The sequence below is a fragment of the Branchiostoma lanceolatum genome, chromosome 4, assembly GCF_035083965.1.
Source record: "Branchiostoma lanceolatum isolate klBraLanc5 chromosome 4, klBraLanc5.hap2, whole genome shotgun sequence".
NCBI classification, from domain to species: domain Eukaryota; kingdom Metazoa; phylum Chordata; class Leptocardii; order Amphioxiformes; family Branchiostomatidae; genus Branchiostoma; species Branchiostoma lanceolatum.
The window spans coordinates 21467706-21493139 of record NC_089725.1 but is presented as its reverse complement, the minus strand read 5'-3'; the positions used below and the strand labels follow the sequence as shown (position 1 = coordinate 21493139).

General features: G+C 39.3%; 1 protein-coding gene across 1 annotated transcript in view; it reads right to left on the bottom strand.

The window, feature by feature from the left end:
• Window positions 1–25434, bottom strand: part of LOC136433319 (uncharacterized) — a 52489-nt gene that overhangs the window by 25559 nt on the left and 1496 nt on the right. The gene's annotated exons all lie outside the window — the stretch shown is intronic.

Below are 25434 nucleotides of genomic sequence, written 5' to 3'. Positions count from 1 at the left end.
TGAAAAAGTATGATCACATATATTCAACATGGCCCTGGTGGTCAATATATGAAAATCATTCAACTGTTATTAAATAGGGAAAAAATAAAAAAGGATGTCTGTTTCTTTTCTTTTCTAGTTTATCACTATGGGAAATAATATCACCAACTCAACATTTTGTTTATGTTTGTAAACCACAAAACCTGATAGGGCTTAGATGGATGGGTCTTACGTGCAGCACAACTAGGCAGAGAAATGGAACATTGCTTTACACCTTCAACGATGAAGATTATTATCAGTATACCCTTAACCTAGATTTAAAGAAAACCCTTTTAAATAACAAGCCTGGTTTAACTGGCAACTTGAAAAATTGGTCTAGTCTTAAGCAAACATCTGACTTCTGTAGGTCATAGCTCAGTGTCACAAATACTTGCAAAGTGCTATATACCAACACATGTACACCTTATCTGAGTTGTACATTGGTACAAATTGCTGAGTTTGGACTTGATTATAATTATTAGTCTGACAACATTGAAGAAAGCTATTGAAATTTTCCAACACAAAAATTCTGTTCAAAAACAAGGGTTTGAATACCAAAAGTTGATATATCACTGAAATTGTCCTAATACAATAATTCTGTTATCAACTGCAGGCCTTGACAAAAGTGGACTCTGAGCTAAGGTAAAAACTTAAGCAGAGTCATGAAACAACTGAACATGCTTAATGAATCCCAAAACAAAATTTCATATGGGAGTGAATTTAGCCACAAGTAGCTCAGTTCAGCAGTAAGGGAGGAATAACTTTGCTCCCCGGTGTTTGTTATTATGAATGAGATACAAGGAATTAGATAAACCTCAGGGTAGAATGGAGAGCAGGGGGAGGAAGAGAAGCTTGGGCATTCAGAACTAGTTGAATTTCATGTTTAGATTCTAAGGTAGTACTATGTACAACAGGAGCTGATAAACCCACATGCAACCTTCAAATTGCATTTAGCTTTATTTATCAACAATGTGCACCAAAGCCAATATGGCATGTTATCATCTCCATGAAAAATGGAAGTATAGTTTTCACTCTGGATGGTGTATGGGGATGTATACGTATCTCAAGAGCCGCCAGATGGATTGCGATGGTATTTGGTAGGTGGGGTGAACCTGATGGTGAATGTCGATTTTGGGCCTCCTGGTAATTGACCCTGGCACTGCAGCAGCAATGATTTTTAAACATCATTGGTCCTGGACATGCTGTGGTCTTGATTTTTAGGTGGCTGGTAGGTGATGACATAGACATAAAGGTGAAGTGGTGTAAATTTGGGTCCCCTAGCAGGTTGCTGTGGACCTGCAGGGTTGTTTTTCTTGTTGTGTTTTCATTTGTGTTTTTCTGGCCTAGTATCTTAAGACCCTCTGGATAGATTGCAATCTATTTTGTACATGGGTACTGGTAGGTGTTATGAACCTGACCATTTTGATATGATTTTAGGTCCTCTGGTGGTTGACCCTGGTACTGCAGCAGCAATATATTTGGTCCTGGACTTACTGTGATCTTGATTTATTAGTGGCATGTAGGTGTTGACATAAGGAAGAAGCTGTGTAGGTTTCCATGAGATATTCGGTATGTGGGTAGCTTAGTAGGCAGACATGTACACAATTAGGACTTAATTTACATAATCAATGAGGAAATTCAATGATTTATGATGAAATGTTAACAAAGTAAATGACTTTTACACATGCAATATATGTGATTTTGGTAGAAAAGACCATCAGTTAAATTAGATTATGCTAATTACAGCCTTAATTGCATAATCAGTGAAAAAGATAAAACAATAAATCAACAAAGGCTCTAATTTCATGGACGTATGAGGTCTTCGAACACCTCTATTGATATAGGAAGTTCCGAACACTAGCACAAGCATTTTCAGAAATTTTTTTCCAAATTGCAAGTGAAATTTCTGCAACATGCAACATTGCAAAAAAAAAAAAGGATTTTGAGCCGAGAGTACAGAAACATTACCTTGCGGTTGGACTGCCCAATGATTTAGCAATGTACATGATGTTATCCTTTATCAAATGGATTTAGCTCACCCAAAGTGTTTACAAACAGCTTCTTAATCATAACATTATTACCATAACATGACAATCCTGTTTGGCAAGAATTCTAAGCTCTTTTTGTTTGTAGACCTTAGCACCTCCGTGTCAGCTTTGTGGATCAATTATGCAAAACAAGTAGGTCATGGTCCTTACAGAACGCTTGCATTGCCCTGTCTCATTGCACTATAAATCATTAACAATGGACACACAGTCACTCTATGATGTTATCTTTATACCTCCATTGCTACCATACAATATAACTGATCAGTATTTACAATTGCAATCATTTGTTATGCAAATAACACAATAAGATAAAGATCCTTAACAGCATGCAGTAATGTTACGTTATGTACCTATGCACCTTTTGAAATGGTCAGATACATCCCAACCCACATTTTTGCACAATGCGCAAATGAGACAAAAATTGTGCCCAATCTTCAGTCTTCCTTCCTTCCTTCCTTTTATTATGTCTGGATAAACAACACCAGATACTCAAAATGCTTATTGATAACTGTCAACTTTGCTTTTGCAAAACTATCTACTTCTAACAAAACATTTAGAAGCAAGGACATTATAAAATGTCCTTGGTAGAAGTCAGACTAAAATGGTTACATAATAACCTTCAAAATTAATGTGGGTTTTCATACATGTAGTACCTGAAATATACCAATGAAATTTCCATTCTCGTGCTAGAAGAACTCTTTCAGGAGTGTTTCCAAGTATACCAAGTGCATATATATAAAACACATGCGCATCTTCATAAAAGTAAAAGCAATGGTAACATGGCACCACCTAACAGATGCTGCTAATACTGCAGTCACTGTTGTTATTACTTTCACCAAGAGGGTTATGATGTCAGGAGCATTTATGTGTGTGTGTCTGTGTGTCTGTTTGTGTGTCTGTGAATACGATAACTCTAGAATGCCTAGATGGATTGTCTTGATACTTGGTATGTGGGTAGGTCTTGATGAGATATCAAAATGATCAAATATTGAGCCACCTAGCGGCCTGCAGTTGTACTAAAGCAGAACTTCCGGTTTTGATATTTCAGTGGTAGATAGCTCATCATTGGAGATAAATCATTCAAATAAAAACTTCATTTACTTAAGTTATGAGGAAATGCCAACTTTCTTTGCCTAATAAGAATTTAATAGCTCCAACAACTTGTGTTATTTGGGTAGAGAAGATGATCTACCGGTACTTAACAATTTATAAAAAACAAGAGTTCTACGACCTCATACCTTCGCCAAATGATTTTGACCTTTATGACTGACGTATTAGGAGTGTTTTTCATCAATCAAAAATCATACCAGTTGGTCCTCCTCACCCAAATAACATAAGTTGTCCAAACCTCCTTGTTATGATTATGAGCTTAACAAAGAAGGTTATGCTAACATTTTTCATCAATAATGCAAATAAGCTCCTTATTAGCATAATTTGATTCAATGGTGTTCACATTCACACAACTTCTAAATGCAACAAGTATGAAATTGCCGTTATTTACTAGTATGGAATGATAGTAGTTTCTCATGAATTATGCAAATTAGGCCTACATTTGCATAATTTCTATCTATTGACATTCCTCTCTTCCTCAGTTACAAATGTCACATATTTGAATAGTCATATCATGGAACACAGCAGGTTTTTAAAATTGCCTCATTAATTATAATCTGATTTGCATAATTATCATCCAATCATACAAAGCACCACATAAGCTATCTACATACCAAAAATCATGACCATCCATCAAGCCCATCTCGAGTTATATTATTTTCTCATTAATTATGTAAATGAGGTTCTCATTTGCATAGCTGATATCTATTAATATTTCTCTCTTCCTCAGTTACATATGTCACATGTTTGCGAGTCCTATCATGGAAATTGGTGAATGTATAAACTTTCCTCATTAATTATGCAAATTAGTTACTGATTTGCATAATAAGTATCCAATCATGTACATCATCGCTCAAGCTATGTACATGCAAAAAATCATGACCTTCCATCAAGCCCTTCTTGAGTTATTCCCTTTCAAAGTCTGAAGCAAAACCTACCCCTGCAGTTCCAAAAAAGTTGCTAGGGGGCCCAAACCTATACCACTTACTCTCTGCCCAACGAGCTATCTACCACTCAAAAATCAGTTCCATAGCATGTCCACAACACGAGATATCATAACAGGAAGTTCCGCTGCAGTACCGTAACAAGCCGATAGGGGGCCCAAAATCTAATCATTTTCAGGTTTCATCGAGACCTACCAACATACCAAATACCAAGACAATCCTTCCAAGAATTCTCGACTTATCGTGTTCACTAACAGACACACAGACATGCTCGGTATTCCCATGCTGTGGCACTGCATTAATGACTGTTCTTACTCATATAAGGCCGTGTATATCCAACTTTGGTCAAAATTTGTATGTTTCAGTCTTTTAATTGGTGTAAGGAGATATCTTTGTGGTTTGGTTTCACATGCTCCGAGTGGACTCTTCCAGGCTGGGAGTAGGTCAAAGTTGACGATTGTTTTCGTCTGTCAGCTGTTACGAGAGAACGAGCTGGTCAACTGTCTATTTTCTTTGCATGATTCTAAAGTAGACAGATGTGGCTTTCTGGTGCATAAGAATTTTGGGGGCTTGCAATTAAGGTGAATCCTTTTCTGAGCCCTTGTTTTAGTGCTTTAAAGCATTACTGCCTATATGGGCAAGTCTATCTCTTGTATCTGCCCTACAGCTGGCTGATAGCCAATTTGTCCCTGGCAGTAACTGACGTTTCCTGCCTGCCTCATGACCCCTCATGACCAACTTTGCACCCATTTACCCGTGTCAATATCCCCTGAAACAATACAGCCCACACGTCGCAACCAGAAAGCATAGTATGAGCATACAATCTAACACATTTTTACACTTTTCTCGTTAATTATGCAAAACACTTCGCCCAAAATCTAATCATCTTGAGATTTCCCACATACACACCGACACACCAAATACGACAACAAACCATCCAGGCGTTCTCGACTTATTCTGTTCACTAACAGACACACAGACAAGCATCATCGAATAACCTACTCGACGAAACCATTCGTCGCGAAGGTAATGAGGACCTTAGTACTTAACAATTTATAAAAAATGAGGACCTTGGTTGCATAATCATTGAGAAACATCTATAATATGCTACTCAAAAAGATTAACTTCATTGGCAAAGGTATGAGGTCGTGGAACTCTAGTTATGAATATGATATTCAGTGTTTATTGTTGACTCTAATTCTGAATATATGCAAAATAACTGGTACAACACAGTTTCGTACTTCTCTGTTTGCTAAATAGTCTACCATGTTACTTGTGAATCCCCTGTGAAGTCGGAGCACCTAGGGATCTCGCGGCTGCCGCAGTCCCCACACTCAGGAGAGTGTGCCTCACCGTGGTGCAGGGGTGAACTCAGGGTAACGCAAAAACATCGGCAATCCCTGAGGCCAATGGGTGCACGTGGAAGCCACTGGGTTAATCTCCCACAGGTGGATAGTCATGTATATGGCAACCGATTACGAAAACCTCAGTGCGAAGGTCTCAACCTGCCAGAGGACTAACTCAGAGCGGGACGAGGCATGTTGATAGTTTTAGTGACACTTCTGGAGGAGGACAGCCTATGACGTCTCATCGACCGAAGCTCTTGTCCCCCAAATACCGTACTAACATTGCAACATGGAATGTTAGAACTCTTTATCAAGCTGGTAGAATTCATCAAGTAGCTGCAGAGATGAAGAGATTAGATTTAGAAATAGTTGGTTTAAGCGAAACGAGATGGTTAGGAAGTGGCAAGACTACCCTGCAGAGTGGAGAAACCCGACACATGTAAGAGGAGTAGGATTCATCATGTCAAAGGCTAGTGCACGGAGTCTGAAGGAGTGGGAACCTATCTCAGAAAGGATCATCATGGCAAGGTTCACATCCCGCTGTCAAGACACCACAATCATACAAGCTTACGCCCCTACCAACGATGCAAGCGAAGCAGATAAGGAAAGTTTTTACGAACAGCTGCAAGCCACCATGGCCAAACGTAAGAGGAGAGACATCACCATTCTCATGGGGGACATGAACGCCAAAGTGGGATCAGCAGACAGTGGCAATGAGAGAGTGATGGGGAAGCATGGCGTCGGGACCATGAACCAGAACGGAGAGCTCTTTGTCGACTTCTGCTCCTTGAACGACCTGGTAATAGGTGGCACCTTGTTTCCACACAAGGAGAGCCACAAAGTGACATGGAGATCACCCGATGGATCCTTTGAGAACCAGATAGACCACATTGCGATATCTAGACGGTGGCGTGGAACCTTGCTAGACTGCAGAATAAAGAGAAGTGCGGATGTTGGTTCGGACCACCATCTGGTCCTGGCTACATGCAGGATACGTCTCGCCGCCTGTAGGAAGAAACCACAGAAGACAATTAGGTATGACGTAGACAGGCTGAAAAACCCGGAAACAAAACAGGAGTTTGTACTTACCTTGGCAAACCGCTTTGATGCCCTACGATACAAGTCAGATGAAGAGGAAGAGGTAGAGGACGATGAAATCGAAACGGAATGGTCTGTCATCAAAGAGGCATACACAAGCACATGCGAAAAGGTTCTGGGAACGGTTAAGCGAGAGAAGAAGGCTTGGATGAGTCAAGGCACATGGGAGAAGGTGGAGGAAAGACGCAACCTAAAAGCGAACATTGACACCAGCAGAACCAGAAACCAGAAGGCCAACGCTATGAAGCTCTACAACAGAGCAGACCGGGAGGTAAAGAGAAGCTGCAGGAAAGACAAGAGGAAGTGGATCTCGGACAAGGCCACTGAGGCAGAAGAGGCCGCTTCCAAGCAAGACATGAAAACCCTCTACAGAATCACAAAGACACTGAGTGGTAAAAGAAGACAGATCGACAAGCCAGTCCAGGATAAAGACGGTCAACTGCTAACTGTAAAGGAGCAACAAATGGAACGCTGGAGAGAACACTTTGAAGAGATCCTCAACCGCACACCTCCACCGGATCCAGCGGAAGTAGAACCTCCAACGGATGTGCTTGATATACGCACCGGACCACCAACCAAGGCAGAGATACGTAAGGCCATCGCCTCACTTAAGAATGGCAAAGCGGCAGGAATAGATGGGATCCCCCCGGAGGCCTGGAAAGAGGCAGGCAGTCTGTCAGTTGAAGCCCTTTACCCTCTCCTTATTAGAATATGGCAGGAAGAAAGGATTCCCTTAGATTGGAGGAAAGGCATCCTGGTTAAACTACCCAAGAAAGGAGACCTGACCCAGTGTAAGAACTGGCGTGGCATAATGCTTCTCTCAGTCGCCAGCAAGCTACTATGCAGGATTATTCTTAACCGGACAGCAAAGGCCATGGAATGCAAACTCAGGGACAACCAAGCAGGCTTTCGTCCAAACAGATCCTGTAGTGACCAGATAGCAACTTTAAGAATCATAGTAGAACAATCTGCAGAATTTAATTCACAGCTGTACGCCGTCTTTGTGGATTACGAGAAGGCCTTTGATTCGCTAGACAGGTCCACTCTCTGGAACATCCTGGATCACTATGGAATCCCCACAAAAATCATCAGCATGGTCAAAGTCTTTTACAACAACTTTCAAGCACAAGTATCTCACGGAGGTGATCTCACAGAACCCTTCAACATGACCACCGGAGTGCGACAGGGATGTTTATTAAGCCCGCTACTGTTCATCACTGCACTGGACTGGGTAATGAGGGAAACCACGAAGGAAGGAAGAACAGGAATACAGTGGACACTGACAACTATGTTAGATGACTTAGACTTCGCGGATGATCTCGCCTTGTTGAGCCACAGCATCAGCCAGATGAGGACGAAAACCCAGAAGCTAGAAACAAACTCAAGCCGAGTGGGACTGAAAATAAGCGCGTCCAAAACAAAGGAGATGAGGGTCAAAACAGTAGGGAATGCCAGACCCGTATGCTGCCAAGGAACGGAGCTAGAGTTGGTGAAGGAGTTCACGTACCTGGGAAGTGTAATCAGCAATGATGGAGGGACCACCAAGGATGTAGAGGCACGCATAGGGAAGGCAAAGGCTTCCTTTGCTCAGCTTAAACCCATCTGGAGGGCTAGGAACATCTCGGTACGAACCAAACTGCGGATCCTTGAAGCCAATGTAAAGTCTGTCTTACTGTACGGTTGTGAAACCTGGGGATTGACTCAACTTAACATCAAGAAACTCCAAACCTTCATCAATTCAAGACTGCGTTTCATCCTCGGCATCTGGTGGCCCAAGAAGATAAGCAACGTAGAGCTCCTTGATAGAACAGGTCAGGAACCGGTCGAAGTAACCATAAGAAGAAGGAAGTGGAGGTGGGTTGGCCACACCTTGAGAAAGCCCCCAGCAGCCATTACAAGAACAGCATTAGAATGGAACCCTCAGGGGAAGAGAAAGAGGGGTAGACCAAGGCTCTCCTGGAGGAGAGGTGTCAGGAAAGACCTTGACAGCGCCAACACCTCATGGCAAGAGGCAAAGAAGACCGCCGGAGACCGGAAGAGGTGGAGACTAACCACTGAGGCCCTATGCTCCCGAAGGGGCGAAGAGGATTAAGTCAAGTAAGTCAAGTTACTTGTGAATACTTAAGAAATACATGTAATGTAAGTGGTAACTCTAATTGTAGTCATTCTGAACCTTTTACTGTGATCCTGCAATTCTCACCTTACCTGCTAGGTGGCACTATGCACATGCATGGATAAGCTGGAAACATCTACACCAACAGGAAGTTTGAATATCACAGTGATGTATACAGACAAGTCAAGCCACATAAAAAGTAGCAGATGTGTAATCTACAAAACATACAATGAATTAAGAATTAACCTGGTGGTTTTATGTTCGCGGTTTTCGCAGCGACGTTTCACCGCAGACTTAAAACCACCGCGAACATTTTTGTCCAATACTGTAGCAATTATGTGACTATAGCACTGCCACAAACTTAAAACCACCGCTACACTCCATTTTCCCTTTGGCGCGAAATAAAAACCATGCAAACTTAAATGCATTTACAGTAGTAGAAGGAAAAGCAGTGGGCGTGCGGCCACGGGGGCGTCCCCGTCGAGCATGGATCAGCGACCTTTAAGAGTGGCCAGGATGGACAGTGGACAGCAAGGTAGCTAACCGGACTAGCAAAGGACCGCCACAGGTAGAAACCTTCTGCAGAACATCATGCTGCCCCTACACCTGATTAGCTTTGGGACTGATGATGATGATGACTAATGAAACAGCAGAGTGAGTCCAGACGAGCAGTCGGCATGATGATGAATGAAAACAGTTTGACATTTGTGTAAAAAATGACTTATTGCCATCTCCTGATGTAACTAATAACCTTTACGATACAGATGACTTTACAACAATTTTTCTGTCAAGGATTCAATTAATCCAGTAAATGCAAACAGATGATAGTGTGACATTAAAAGTGACCTTATCCCATTCATCCCAAGGATTCAATTAATCCAACAAATGTCAGCAATCGATAATGTGAAATGAAAGAACGCTAGATTTACCCCGTTTATGCTCCAGTTGTGAAAATTGTACATCCACAAATACTAAAAGGCTGCTCCAACTGGGATGGCTTTCACATTTTCACTTGTCTCCTGGCAGCTGCAAGACTGTAACATTTCCACGCTGCTCGGATTTTCTCACATGCATGTAAGAGAAGCTGCAGTCTGAAAATTTATTTTCTGACCAATTGAAGCAACTGTTCATTTTAGCGATAGAAATGATGTTATGTCATGCCTGGGCCTGATACGGGTGTCCCGGACCGTGTGATAACTATCCGGATCACATAGGGTTCGGGAGGGTTATCACACAGGCTTCCATAGAATATTTCGAACGCATTTCGAACGCGTCGGTTGCGCGGTCGTCGGAAATTCGAATACCGGATTCGGAGATTGGAATCAATGTTGCTACAGTTTCTTGTTCGAGGACACAAAACTCCCTCAACTTCTGGCGCATTCCGCATTGAAATGTGTGTTTTCTCGGGTGGGTATGGCCAAGGTATGACATAAATAAAATACAACACGTTGTATTCCGCATCACCCTCGGTCCCAGCCCTCCCGCGGGTCGGATCGCCCTCCGGCCTACGGCCGTCGGGCGATCCGACCCGCGGTCGGGCTGGTACCTCGGGTGATACGGAATACCCCGTGTTGTATTCTATATGTATATAAGATGCCTGTTGTCGATACCCTATATCATATCTTAAAATGGTTGTTGTGCATAGCTAATGCCTTCTTTACGTCTCAAAGCACAATAACACTTATAATTAATACTAAATAAAATTCAACTTGTGACACATTTATAAAGCGCTAGACAAAATAAGTCTTTCCAACAGAAATCTTGATTCGAGTTTTAAATGACCTGCAGTGTGGCCTCAAAGTCATAAAATCAGGAACCATAAATTTGACACTTTTGGGCAACACACCACTAAATCACACATCACAAAGTCCATTGTGGTCAATGTTTACCACGTTTCTGATCTGCATTTGTCATTACTGATACACCTTTCACTATGAACTTTCACAGATCTATTCCAAGGGAAACATGGAATTCTACACTAAACAACACCAAAGTCATTCCCTGTCAATCTCATCATCAATCATCAGACAAAAAAATTACAAGCTGACAGTGTCAAACAGCAACTAGTGTCCCCAGGGAGATCGCCCCACCCCTCCCACAAACTACCTGGTGTAAGAACTGGTTAGTTACTAGTATTTGATGCTTGTCGTTGCAAAGGTAATCTTCATGCCCGTACTAATGTACCTTATTAAAATCTATACTTAACTCGTCTTGGAATGCAATTAACAGTTTTCGTTTTGCCCTGCTGAATTCTACTTGGCTCGAGGGTTACTCAAAAGTGTTGAATTGGAGAGGTGTCACGTCGATGAAGGGGTGTCAAATTTATGCTTCTTGGTGTTACATGTGTTAAGGCAGAACAGTAAGTGTAGTTTTGAATGTGTTAAATTCCAGTAAAGCATTTAATCCATAGCCATATACCAGTATTAACATATGACTTCAGTTCGCATTCCCTTAAAAATAGATATCACTAACAGGGTCTCCAACCACACTTGTGTAAGAGCCTGCCTTCAGAACTGGGCAATGTTATTCCTTCGTATAAAAAATTCTTTAGCTTAGCAATAACATTAAAAGTGTTTAAATGGTATGTAAGTTATTCTGCAATACTTAAAATTACTTTGTCAGTTTCCATTCAGGTGTTAGAGCACCTTTTCCACCAGGAACAACACCCAACAGGTATGCAAAGGGACATATTTTATAATGATGTGTAAGAACCAATCAAACGGATTTGGTGTGCCTTTGTCTCAGCAGTAAGAACAGGTCATAAAATCCCCCCAGACACAAACTGTAGGTAAATAAACTATTCTATTTCAATCTATTTCATTTGTATTGTGCTTCTGTTCAGCCAACATAAAAATAACTTGGGATCTATGACAATGAGCATTCCCCAACAGTCCTGGTATTTACCCGACATGTCACAAGAGATTATTAATAACAAAGAATAAAAGTTGACTGAAGCATTATCATATTCTGACAAGACCTCTTGTTACATAAGGCAGTCACCAGGCTAGGGTGAGCAAACAAAAACATTGGGCATCCAACACACATAAATATATATCATGCAAGGATAATCTTAAAGGGAAGCAATAGGGAATCTTCAAAAGCCTTAATTAGTATTACGCAATGTTGAATATACCCAAAAGTGAAGTTTTGAGCCAAAGTAAATCATTCAATCATAGTTTAGGGCTCTCCTTGCAAAACAATTTCTATCTACAGCACGCTTCTAAAATTCATTCCTTGCTTTCAAAAGCTTCATGACAGTATTTTCTTGCACCTTTAAACTTTTCAAAATCCATCACAGACTATTGTCAAAGTCATCTGATCAGAAGCATAGTGAATATGGTGTAAATTAGTCAAATCAACTACATCTCAACCTACAGTGGGAATGCTACACAGACTGCTGACTAAGGGCCTATTGTCTTTTGTTGACATGCTGTACTGCAATCTACTCATTGTCAAGTACTGAGGCGTGGGAACTGCTCCTTTTGCCTGTAGCTAGATGGATAATGCTCTGCATGTAAGTAGGTAAAAGGTCACATAGACTGAAAACATTCACCTAACTTTGACTGCAAGTCTGTTCACATGTCTAGTAGTACATTACATGTACATTAAAAATGACTTTTGAAAAATATTCATTCCTATCTCTCTAACTTTGGTTGTAGTTGGGCAGACATGAACATAAGTTAGAAATGGCTTTCACAGGATTTCCAATTCTACCAACGTGACAAAAGTTAAAACCATGCATACATCTAATTTTGGATGCACTTAAGCACATATTATGTGTTTTCAACGTGACCTTCAGTTAAACATTCAGTCATAGTGGTGACTGGTCCATATAAATCAAAATCATGTACATTGTATCTGGCTTCATTTTGGCATACATGCTTGTACATGTATGTATGCCAAAGTGTAGCCAGAATGTAAGATGTACACAATCATATATTTCACAGAAAATTGCTACCATGACCAATCACAGAATCACACAGCTACATTCAATTAATAGTTTTCATCTTATTTCTGTAATGAAAATGGATAAATATTTTTGTGTATCATTTTATCTTTGATGAATTTTATTTCCATACTCAACGGTTTCACAACAGTCTATAACACTCATTTCATCAAAACACAACTCTAAATTCTGTGGCCCTCCCACAGAATCAAGGTTAGTGATCTGGAACAGAAGTAATGCTGCAGTAATTTGATATTCAGTTGTTTTCCTGGACAGTCTATCCCCTCGTGTCAATAGTGTCTGCCCTAGTTCAGATTTATGACACATCCACTATACCAAGCACGAAAACCATTGTGTTCTTATGGCAAACTTGTCAACACTGCACAGAGGGCTTCTGTCAGACTCAGAGCTCTGCTTCATTCCTCTACTAGCCAGAGGAAGCGACTGATAATTATGTTTAGCCATAAGTATGGCTCAACATATTGTTTTCTCTCATGTTTCTTCTCCTGTCAAATCTTCAAATCGATTCATCTCTGTCATTTTTTGACCAAATGACCTGAAATTTGGTACAGAGGTAATGTAGGCAAAAACCAATGTACGTTCTTTTCCTTTTTTTGATATTGACCTTGAAAGTGATTTTATTGAGGTTTTTAGGCTATTTTTAGCATATCTTGGCCTCCTGCGCCCTTGTATTTCAACCGAATGACCTGAAATTTGCTGTATATGTGGCTTGAACAAATATTTAAAGGACTACATTCCCATTTTTGGCATACATATATTCAAAACGATTTATTTTGGGCTTTCTTGACAATATTTGCCACTTCTGTCACTTTCAATACTACATATGACCTACAGGTCATTGACCCCGAGTGCCTTGCACCTGGCCAAGCTTGAAGTTTGCTTACGAGGAGGAAAGACCGGACATAAACATTTAACGTGATTATCGGGAAAACACCATGTTCCCTTAAACTCAGTGGTTAAATTGCAGTTTAGGAAATTTTATAACAGAAAACAAGTTAAATCAATGATTTTGTGAATGTTTATTCTAGCATTTGTTATTCCAGATATTTTCAAACTCCAAATTCTTCAACACAACACGGGAGATCGTTTCTCCTCAGACTGGCGCGACACTCCTGTCAAAATTGATTGATGATCTCTCTCTGCCGCCGACTTCATACATGATCAAAGGCGGGTGGTAGGCGGTGCCTTCCTACATGTCCTACGTACGGGCGTATGGATCGTAGAATTCGGCAAAAAAGGAATGATTAGGCCAGTAGAGTCAGTCCCCGGTAAGGTCAATGATTCGCCCCTTTGCGCTAGCTTGCAACGTTAAATGAATGTACCCTCTGGTGGCCAAACTTCACTGACAAACTTTCTCCCTATTATCATCATGAGCTTGCGTTAGTCTGGTACTAGTGACTATTATGTGCCGGGAATGTTTATCTATCGCACGCCTTGGAAGGAAGTTCAACCATGATAAATGGTCGGCCGTTGCGAAAATTTGGAATCCCATGCTGTTGATTTTTGTGATTGAATCTGTAAGAAAATATATTTTCATGTCGTTCATGTTTTTGGGACGGACGCCGGGACGGGGTGAATTTTTTCTATCATTTTCGTCCCGTTAGTAATGCAAATCGAATCGTGTTGCACAAGAGGCAAAACACTAAAAACGTGGGTCTTGTGGAGTGTTTTGGAGCGGGAAAATGCCGGATATTAGCGGTGCCGAACAGTGTACATCGTCGCGCGCGGGTGACGCTCCGTCAAAACAAATCCGCTGGTGGTCTAGCGCGGCCACCGAAAATAGGCAGAAACACACAGGAGGACTTAGCACCTTCGTTTATGAGGGCAATTGTGAAAATCTTTTGTTACAAATTGTTCGAACATTGAAACATTTGGATAGATGGTTTGAAACTGTTCTAAATAAAGAGATTTTTGTGTAGTTACGTTCGAAATGTTTCCAACGTATGTGAAATGAGTTCAAACATGTTATAAGTTTCAATTCTAATTGTTTGAACACTTTAGAACTGTTGTGACTTAGACATTCTTTTAATCAAAATAGTTCAAACATATTACAAATATTATATTAAAACCCTCTCGGTGACTTTGAATTGACCCAAATATGTTGTTTTTGGTCATTTCCTTCGTCTCCTGTCAAATCTTCATATGTATACTATGGAAAACTTCATTCTTCCCTGGGGCTGATCTTTTTTAATTCAATTTTGAACTGGGTTGATTATGCGCAAGAGTGTAATTTTCAGCGGATATTTTTCGACTGGTTTACATGGAAATGGCACGGAATATCCCATTCTTGCAAGGGGAGGATTCTTTAATTATTTCTTTCAATTTTGAGCTGGAATGATTATGAAAAAGTCCATTCTTTAGCAGAAGTGTTAATCAATTAGTGGATATGGTTGTGGACTGGTCCATATTGTGTTGAGGTGCTACTGGAAGACTCAGTTTTGAACTGGGGTGATTCATTTTTTTAGTGCAAGTATTTTAGAATGGTCCATTGTTATTTGGGGAGAGTCCATTTTTTGCATGGCGAGGAGTATGGCTAAACATGCTGTATTTGCTCGCAAATGTTGCCTTTCTAGTTACTCTTCAATAAGTGAATATGGGAAATTGGTAAGAGAAATAAAAATAGGCACATCAATATTCCATGATTATGGAATTTATGAGTCATGAACTAGAAATTTCAAGTATCCACAGGGTGCTACATCCCTCTTCAGGTTTCAAGGTCATCTCATAGGAATGGACAGCTTGGTGTAAGGTAATGAAATATTCATCAAGACCTACAAACCCTATCCTTTATCCTTGGCAGGTCAACTGTAAGGTACTGGTATAAAAGCACACCAGCCTTCATTGGAATGCGTGGAAGTCTCATAGTGTTAACTGTTAGCAGCAGTACTTTCAATGCTGTCATTCCTACGAGGAAGTATGCTAGATAATAATTGAAATTAGCTAGTTTCATGATGGTGTTTGATTTGTACCAGCCAATTGTGTGAATTTTCCTTTGCGGTCAACTAGACAGTTTGTGCAGTGTGATGAACTCAAAATAGAGCTGAACTTCTTAGGACTAGACATGGCGGCACCACTTTACATGATCATGGTACCAACCACAGGACATGCAGCTCACATCTTGGTCCATCTATACTATAAAAAGACATTCTTTCTATATAGGCAAAACCTCTAGACAGAGTTAACCTTTCTTGTGTAAACAAATAACATAACCACACATTACATAATTTCATACCCCCCCCCAAGCCACAGCAACTATTTGTCACATGGGAACAACAAACAACAATTAGACGAGTCCCCTCAGCAACCTTAAATAGTAAGACACCCAGTTCAAGGTTGACATATATAAAGCCTGAATTATGTAAACAAATGACATAAACGCCCATTACATAATTTCGTACCCCCAAAGCCACAGCACACATTTGTCACATGGGAACAAACAACAATTAGACGAGTGCCCTCGGTAATCTTAAATAGCAAGGCACCCAGTTCAAGGTTGACAAATATAAAGCCTGAATTATGTATCTTTCTTGACTCTACTACTAGCTATGACAACCATCTTTCTTCCGTTCTGTTTATATAGAAAACTATTCAAATGGAAAATGTCTGTTGGCAGACCTTAATTTTAGTACAGTAGAAGCCACTTAATTGCACCTCGGATAAACGCACCCTCCATTTAATTGCACCGAATCCCAATATCCAAAACCGGTTCCCATTCACTGCATTGTTAGTGACTCCGCATATCTGCACCGCGCATGGTCACCAATGCCGGATAACTGCACAATTTTTTTTTCAAAAATCCTCGACAAGTTAACTGAAAAGGTGCGCTAAAATCGGCAAACGCGGTACAAATGAGCCGATACCTGCGGGTGTAAAGGCGCAATACCGCCAATATGTTTAAAACTGTTTAGAGTAACAAAAAAAGGCGGTCTCCATTGACAGTTATGTTGATAGGAATCGTATGGGAGGTCCCGGGCGGGTCACCCGTAATCAGTAACCAAGTTTTAGTTTCAATTCCTAGTTTCACGGCGGTACATGATTTACGTAAATCGACAACTGCACTCTACGTAATGTAACACAGAAACTGATATCCCATGAGTGGCATGACGATGTTTCAGAATGCCTCCCCTGTAACATTACGTTTGTTGTAATGCGGTAGATCGCATGGAAAAATGAAAGAATGCAAAATCAAAACAGGTTCGTAGTCTAGTCATTTCTTTATTTTCAGCAAAGGGTTAATAAATAAAGTTAATAACTGAATAATTTCGTCTGTTTTCTTTGTGCTAGTGTTTCTGACTAACAATACACCCCCTCTCCCATGGTGGTGCGGTCCAGCTGGGCATTTCGCATAATTGCACCAACCGGATAATTGCACCCAAAACGCTGACAAATGGGTGGTGCAGTTAAGCGGATTCTACTGTACATATATCATGTTATCAATATTATATAAGCGGTGATGAGCTCTTAGCATTTTGCCTTGCTTTTGTTTTGGCAGAAGTTGTACAAAATAGTACAGGTGGTACCAGTAGCAACAATGTAATTTATTAATGGTACAAGTTAACTGGGCTCTTATAAATGGTATTATAATAATAATAATAACTTTATATAATAATAACTTTATTGCAAGTTCATGCCCGAAGGCTAATTGCAGACAAACAAGTACATGGGAATACATGGGAATCAAAAATAGGTATCTAGGCTACTGTCAAAGTTCTAAGTTAACTAAGGTTGACTATGGTTGGGTTTGACTTCTTTTTTGAAGGCAGTGGAAAATGAAGAGACCCACGTTTTTCATCGTAAGTGGGTTTGTTGATTTTAGTAGTGATATGGATTTTTGTAAGCTATTCAAATGGTGAAAGCTAGGAGAATTAACGGAAGCTGTTTTATATAAATCGTTTCTTTCGGCCTCATATAGAGGGCATTGGCAAAGGAAATGTATTTCATTTTCCACTGCGTTCATTGTACAAAACTTACACATTCTCTCGTGAGCGGGCAGCTTTTTATATCTACCCTTTTCTATTTCTAGTGGATGTGCACTTATTCGTATCTTACACACAGCTGACCGTTGTTCAAAATCTTTGTTGGAAAGATATTTTTCCATTGAGTATTCTGTTTTAAGAAAGCCATAGTTTCTATAGCTGCTGAATGACAGCTGATTTGGATACTTGTTAATTAAGTCTATAAATAGTTGAAGATTACAATCTTGCACCATAAATGGGTATCTGAGCTACATAGTCTTACATAAAAATGAACCAAAATTATACTAAGTCTTACATTTACTGATTTCTTAAAACTCAGCAAACTATATAGATATGGTTAAGTTGCACCAGCAAACTGACAAAATTTCCTCTGATAGCCTGAAGCAGCTGCCTGATCAGTTGCCAGGTATGATTCTTTGAATATTTACAGACACAACAACTTTCTATCTAAATCTGTTAATCATGGGCTCTTCATACATTCCCTTGCAAACAAGTCATGGATATTCTTTTAGAATCCCTTAGGGAAAGCAATTTTATGTTCTATTCGCACACCACCAAATTAAAGGCTGTCGTACCGCTTTTGTCTAAGGTGACCTTTGGAGGATTTCATGGCCTTATTGGCTAACTTTTATCCATGTAACTCCACAGCTGGCTGACTGACTGAACAAGTAACATTTCTTTCCTTTCTCTTATAAATCTAGTTTAACAAAGTTGTCAGAGAAAACAACAATCCAATATGATAAAGCTCAAGAGGTACTGTACAAGTAACATACATGTACAGCAAGACATTTTTGCCACAAAAGGCATTGTTGCCTGCGTACACATCAGATGTTTTGTTTTCGGTGACCATGTGCCTGGATGTTTGTGCTTTTGTGTGTCCATATCTAAGTACACTGTCAGCAGAGTGGCAGGAAGTGAGTGAGAAGATTGAGCCTATATATATATATACAATAGGTCAGATTTGCAGGAGTGAAAGGTAGTAGAGTTCAGATGTGGTAGAACTTGTCACTTATCAGACATGACAGATCTAGACATTCAAGGCCATGGGGTCAATGAAATAGACTACTAATTCATGGGAAAATATTGTTTTTGGTCTGTCTGTTTGTGTTTTCACAGTTGTATATTTTCCATATGCTAGTTACATTCACCATAGAATGACAGGAAAGCATGTCATTTAAGTCAAACCTTATTTGCATAATTAATGAACTTCAGGTAAACAAGACATGAGAAATTCTTCGAACCCTCGATTACGTTACATTTAGGTTTTTACATTTACATTTTACATGTATATAGTTGATGCTATATACATGAGACAGTTACACCGGCAAGTTGATATATGTAGCTCAGTACTTCTGCCGTCTCGAGTACTTTGTTTACTTGTAGTTTGAATCCTTGGACCTGGGTTCACAATTGTCCAAGTCTATCAGAATGGCAACTTAAACAAATACCTGACTTGATACATAGATTGGTAACAATAGTGCCATGCATTAATATTAAATAATAATGAAAACTATGGCCATCAGGCACTGTACCTGATGATGTATGACACAAAATCATTGGATCTCATTTATTCTTTCATACATACAATGTAAGCAAATAGGATATCAATAAAAGGTATCAAATGATATCAAATGAAATTCACACTTCTTTAATTGAAATAGTTATGATTTTTTTTCAGGAACTTGCTCTTTCCTGGAATACTGTATCCCATTATCAAAATTCAAATGACAATCTCTGTAATCAATCTATAGAGCCAACACCACAAGATGTTTGATCCTTCAGATTCATCTTTTAACCTCATAACCCTACTTCATATTTTGCACTATGCAGGTCATCCTTTATCATTCTATTGGTTATTTATAGCCTGACTGATAATGAATACTATGCATTTTCAGTGGAGTCTAGACAGTATGTACCACTATGAACTTCAGAATCAGAGTCAAATCTATAACAATCAATGTTAAACTTTAAATGCAAATGCAGCAAGCTACATTGTGGGAAATACATTAAAGGTGAAGGCACCTGAATTTTAAACAGCTTGCATAGACCGTGCCTTTATAAATGTCAAGACACGTTTTGTTGATGTCTTCACTTACAATACACTACACTGCCCACACATGTAGTTTAGCAAGTGAAATTATTATTACGGCATTTCCTTCTTGTTTATGCTATCTATCATGTATATTTTGCAGCTATTCCAAATGGTCACGTACAGACACTCCCATATGGCATGACAGACCTTTAAAACAAAATTCTACAATATCACTAAGATTACTAAGAGTCAGGTATCTGTTAAAATCTGTTAAAAAGAATGTTATCCCACCAAAACAACCATCCATTTCCTGAATGTTTACATATCTGCACACCTGTGCAGACAGGTATACGATAATGTCAAGTTATTTGTCAATGCCTCAGGCAGCACCTGCATTCTGGGATCTTCTTTGTATGAGAAACAACCCAAACAGTTGGAAGTAATCGTAGTGTCAGGGTCTGCCTTTTCAATCCTGATAGGGGTCAATGTTTAAAAACAAGTTGAGCAAGGAGCAGGGAGCACCAGACCATACCATTGTTGCTTAGGTACTTACTTGCCATTATATCATATAGAAACAATCACATTTGTCAGTGTAATGTCAGCTTGTAGTCAGTATTATTTTAATCTTCAATTTGTTTTTTATTGAAAAACTGGACTGAATTTTTTTCATCACATTACTTTCATTCAAAGTAATCACATTCTGCGAGTAAACTATTGGTCTCCTCTAGTAATGTTGGTATCATGTTTTCATTATGAAATATCTCGGTTATCCTGAGAAAAAACAAATGTTACATGGGGCTACGTACATTTGCGATAAATCCTGAGTAAATACACACTATATCAGATGGGAGTCAACTAACATGTTCCACACCATCCAAAGAAATGCCATAATCCAATATAATGCCAACTAATAAAACCAGTCTCAGACTGAGCAAGCTTCATGATCACTTTGAGCCTGTCACATTTTCCAGTTTCATAAGAGAGCTACAGCTACAGGCATCAACTACCCTTTCTGTGCATGTATATGACCTTGTCCCCATCAGAACACCACCATATAAGGCTCGGCCATGCTATATATATGAAATCCTTATGAAGTGGGTTTTATTCTTCTAGACGAGAGGGCATACACTAGTGGCTGCAATATGATGATTAGTACCAACAGTGACAATAATCCGGTATAAACCTAAGTCCTTTACAACAATGGTCCTTTAAATTTCTCTCCTGTCCCACAGCTGCCAGAACATTGGGCATTTCCTCCATGGTTTTATTGATTTTGTCTGAGAGGAGATCGTCTTACCTGCAGGGCCTCACCCTGCTTAGCCTATTTCACTGTTACGACCCCAACAAGGTCAGTCATTTGAAGCATGTACCTACCACTGGTTTTGCAGTCTCCATTTTGGCCACAAACCTTAACTGGCCCATCAGTCTTGTTGGTAAGTAACAAACATTCCCATGTGAAACAATAACATTAGAATATTCCTGTCTCAAGCCTACATCTACCTGCACATGGTGATCTAGGCAATGGAAAGTTTGATTTTGTTAAGGTTGCAGGCACACATTCTCATCTCCAACCTCATTACAGTATCGCAATTATCATAGTGAAACAATTGAAAGCTCTTCAATAGAATCTGTACGAAAAACCTGATGGATGCAAAATTTCCTCTTGCCTATGTTTTCATCTTGTCTTCTTCCTTAATTTTACTTTCAAATACCTGAGACCAAATTGAATTGATACTTAAATCAAGAAAAAGGTTCAACTCGAAAAGTATCATTCAACCTGTTCTAAGGTATTTGCTGTTACATGTTCAATGATTGTGTGGCATCTCTATTGGCCTAAGAATGTGTAATTCAATATTCAGGTGAATTTACACTCTTTTGCTATGAGCTATCTTGCATGCCACAAAGTTTGTATTGGGTCAAACATGACAAAAAGTACAACTCCCAGGGATGCTGGAATAACATCAGGATCTTGCGAGCTCAGAGGATACTATGAACTCTGACCCTTTACAGACATAAACCTTTTCATGGAGGACAAAGCTGCCTAGTAGTTAATTATTACCTTCCATGCAAGAAGGTTAGGTTTTCGGGTGGGTGGGTGCGCCTGTGTATATGTGAGTCTGTCTATCTGTCTGTTTGTGAGCAGCGTAATTTGAGAAGTCATGGATGGATCTTTATGTTATTTGGTATGTTGGTAGCTGAAGAAATGATTAGATTATGGGCCCCCAATTGGCTGAGCCACTCTCCATGGTTTTAAAGCACCAACATTGGTGTCCCAAAATCTCATTTCTTCTATAAGAATCAGCCACATTGCAATGTTTTTTTTTTTATAGTGACATAGTCCAAAGAAATTGAACTGTCTGGGGCACAATGCTACAAAAACACCTTTTCGGCAAAGGTAAAAAAAACATCTCATTTGAAATGTTACCTGGGTACAAAGTGAACCACAAGTTACAAGGAAACCTTCTGAGTCGAACTACTCAAGCTCGTCAGAATCTGAGACAGATGACTACAACAACATAAGAAAATGTTCTTATAAAGATTCAAGACATAAAATTCATGTTGCTGAATATTTCAAGTAAAAATGCACATGGTCTTTACAACCTGCCACATTGCAGTAACATTTGCCCCATTTGTTTAATTTCGTTGGACGATGTCACCATGAAAACAACCACCATTGCAATGTGGCTGATAACAAAGGATGTTTCACTTGCATTACCAAAAACATAAATCATAGTGTACATTGATGGAATCCTATTGTATTCTCACCACATTCAACTCAGAGCAAGCCAGGCATTGGTGATGCTTGTTGAAATCATCAATATATATGAATCTATGCTTCATCATTTTCTTTTGTTTTCTAGAACTTTTCAAAGACAATATATAGCAAGTTGGGCAATTCTGACAGTCACCACACTAAAACCCTATTATACTAACTAGATGCTGAAAAAAAAAGTTAAAAAACAAAACATGTATTAGGATATCCTCCATATTTCTAAGTCACGGCATGAAGGGATAGGACTCATTAGGAGGCATGGCCCCGTAATATCTATGCATTTGGCCAAGCGCTCCAGGTCACTTAAACTCTTTCCATTCAGTGACTTTGAACATATGACGCTCCCTCATGCACAGGACTAAAGGCTTGGTGTCCCCTCCAAAGGACAATCTGATTGCTACACTGCATTCCCAGGAAGTTCCAGTAGTGTCCAAGTCAGGGGTCTGGGACCTCAAAACCTATAGGTTTCCACCCTGTGTGTGAGAAGTGGGACCACTAACCAATTGCACCATAGGGACACTACTTAGTACATGCTACACAGGTAACACATCAGCTACAGCATTTGACACTGTCAACCCATAACACTTGAAGAGAAAAATAGGACCACTAGTGCCTAGCACCTAGAAGAATGCTGTGTCATTGCTCCTTTTTTAACTATTACTAGACAAGTACAGTATTAGCTTTGTACAACAGAACGTGGAAATATGTCTGCCTTGTACTGTTGACTTGACCTGTTTAAACTTTAAAGTAACAAGTTACACAACCACAAGGAACTTTGGACACAACTCTTCACAGTTCAAAGTGACAAAACCTTACTAGTATTTTGCTTTTCAGCAAAAACAAACCTTTGTGCTGAGTGCAAAAGACAAGTCAGGTGTTTTGTAAATGTCAACACTTGATAAATGCTTACCACTGATACTTATAATGTAAGCTTCTTGGTTAGAAACAGATATAAATTCTGTTTTCAAATGAAATAGTTCCATATTTTGGTAGAATAACATTGAGAACAGAATTATGACAATTTTGATTTTAGATAAAGATATATCACAGGGCTCAAAATTCTTTTTTGGAAATAGGTGCACTGGTGCACCCAACCAAAAAAATCAGGTGTACAGAAAGAATTTTGTGTGCACCACATAAAATAAAGATGAATCTCAGCAAAACATAATTTTGACTCTACTGCCTCTCGTAGAACTTCAATCTGTTATTCTATCCAGCTAACTTTGAATTTCAACCAAGCAATATATCAAATAAAGTACAACAAAAGGCTTTTTCTGATACTTACATTTCAAGAATATTCTGTATATTAGTGTGCCATAGAACCTTTACCCTATAGACTCCAAAATTATCTAGGTACACCCACAGTCAAAAATTAGGTGCACAGCTCCAATTTTGGGTGCACACAGGTGCACATGCACCCAGTATTTCGAGCCCTGTATCAGGATGACTCATTACTTCATTGTTTCTATTTCTGCATGTCTGTGTGTCTGTCTACAAGCTTCTGACTTACTGGCCAATCACAAATGCAGAGATGTGCAGTTATGCCTGTGGCAAACTACAGCAACTGCTGTTATTAAACTATACCAAATGTTGTTGAAGTATGCTTTATCATACACTGCTAAACAGTGAGCCCCAAAATGCAGTTTTATCATCTAACAACACTGGGTAATAAATTTGATGAATTAATTTGCAGATATATTTATGTTAGATAAACAGTAGCAAAGGTAACCCATTGGTCTGGAAGGGTCGCACAGCAAAACTAAAAATGATAATGTGATGTGCTCTAACTTGAGTGATGAGGGTGATAAGAAAAGTGATGTAACTTGTTGAGCCATAAGCCAGTTTGTTTGTTTTGTCAGGCTTACCTGCTGAATCAATTAAATGATGTGGTGGGTTCGTGGTATATAATTTGACCTATCAAAACTCCCCTGATGCAATGATGACTCATTACTAACAAGACTTGTTTCGCATCATCAAGAAGGGTTAACAAGTCACTACTTGTCACCTTCTGAACTAGACCAATTTCTTATGCATGTGCAGTGCAGCTACACAGCAACCAACTTCCATGCTGCTAGAAAACTAACTTCAAAATCTAAGAATCAATCATTGGTGACAAAGTTCAGGCTGTCCATGTGTTTTTCAATAATGAATAAATCAATCATCACAGTACATACATTTACATCCATCACAGGTCTGCTACTATTTTCAAGCATTAAAATAGAAACTTGGTGATTCATTCACTCACACCATTCTGGAAACATAGCTACAATTCAGATCAGCATTGAGGTAAAACAAATTTCATTTTGGACCCTTAAAGAAAAAGAAAAATGTTAAGGAGCCCCCCAGCCACCTTGAAGCACTTCAGATATATCCGTCTCCTTGGTGATGTGACAGTTAAACACTTTCCTGCTTTTTGTACCTTGACCTGGTGAACTCCAAATGGCTGGGCGTCATGTCAACAAGGTCAGCTTGGTATGGATAACTATGCAGTACAAACACTTCTCGAATATATAAAAAAAGTTGAATGAAGCAAATAAAAATCAAACAGGAATGAAGCAAAATTTAAATCTTAGTGGTTTAAAAGTAATCCCAAACTAAAATATTGAGCATAGTATATCCATTTGGTGGACTGATTTAAGAGTCAAGACTCTAATCAAGCTTTTATCTAATGTAATTCAGAATATAATTTGCTTACAATTAATCTGATTCAATGGGTTCAACTTTACTAATTCTGGTACCCTTAATTACGAATTCATGGAATGCCAAAGCCACTTTCTGAGAGGGAAGCTTATTTAACTATCATCACTCAGACTCACAAAAAAAAGCTTGTTGGAAAACTACGTCTACTTTAGCAAGCCCTAAAGCTGCACATACAAAACGATTATTAGCAGTTATATACATTGTTACAATGATTAATGAGTAATACAAATATGGCAACACTGCAAATACTAGCATGCCCATCATTGTTGATTACAAAATTTTCTCTATTTTCACAAGGCAAAAGTGAAA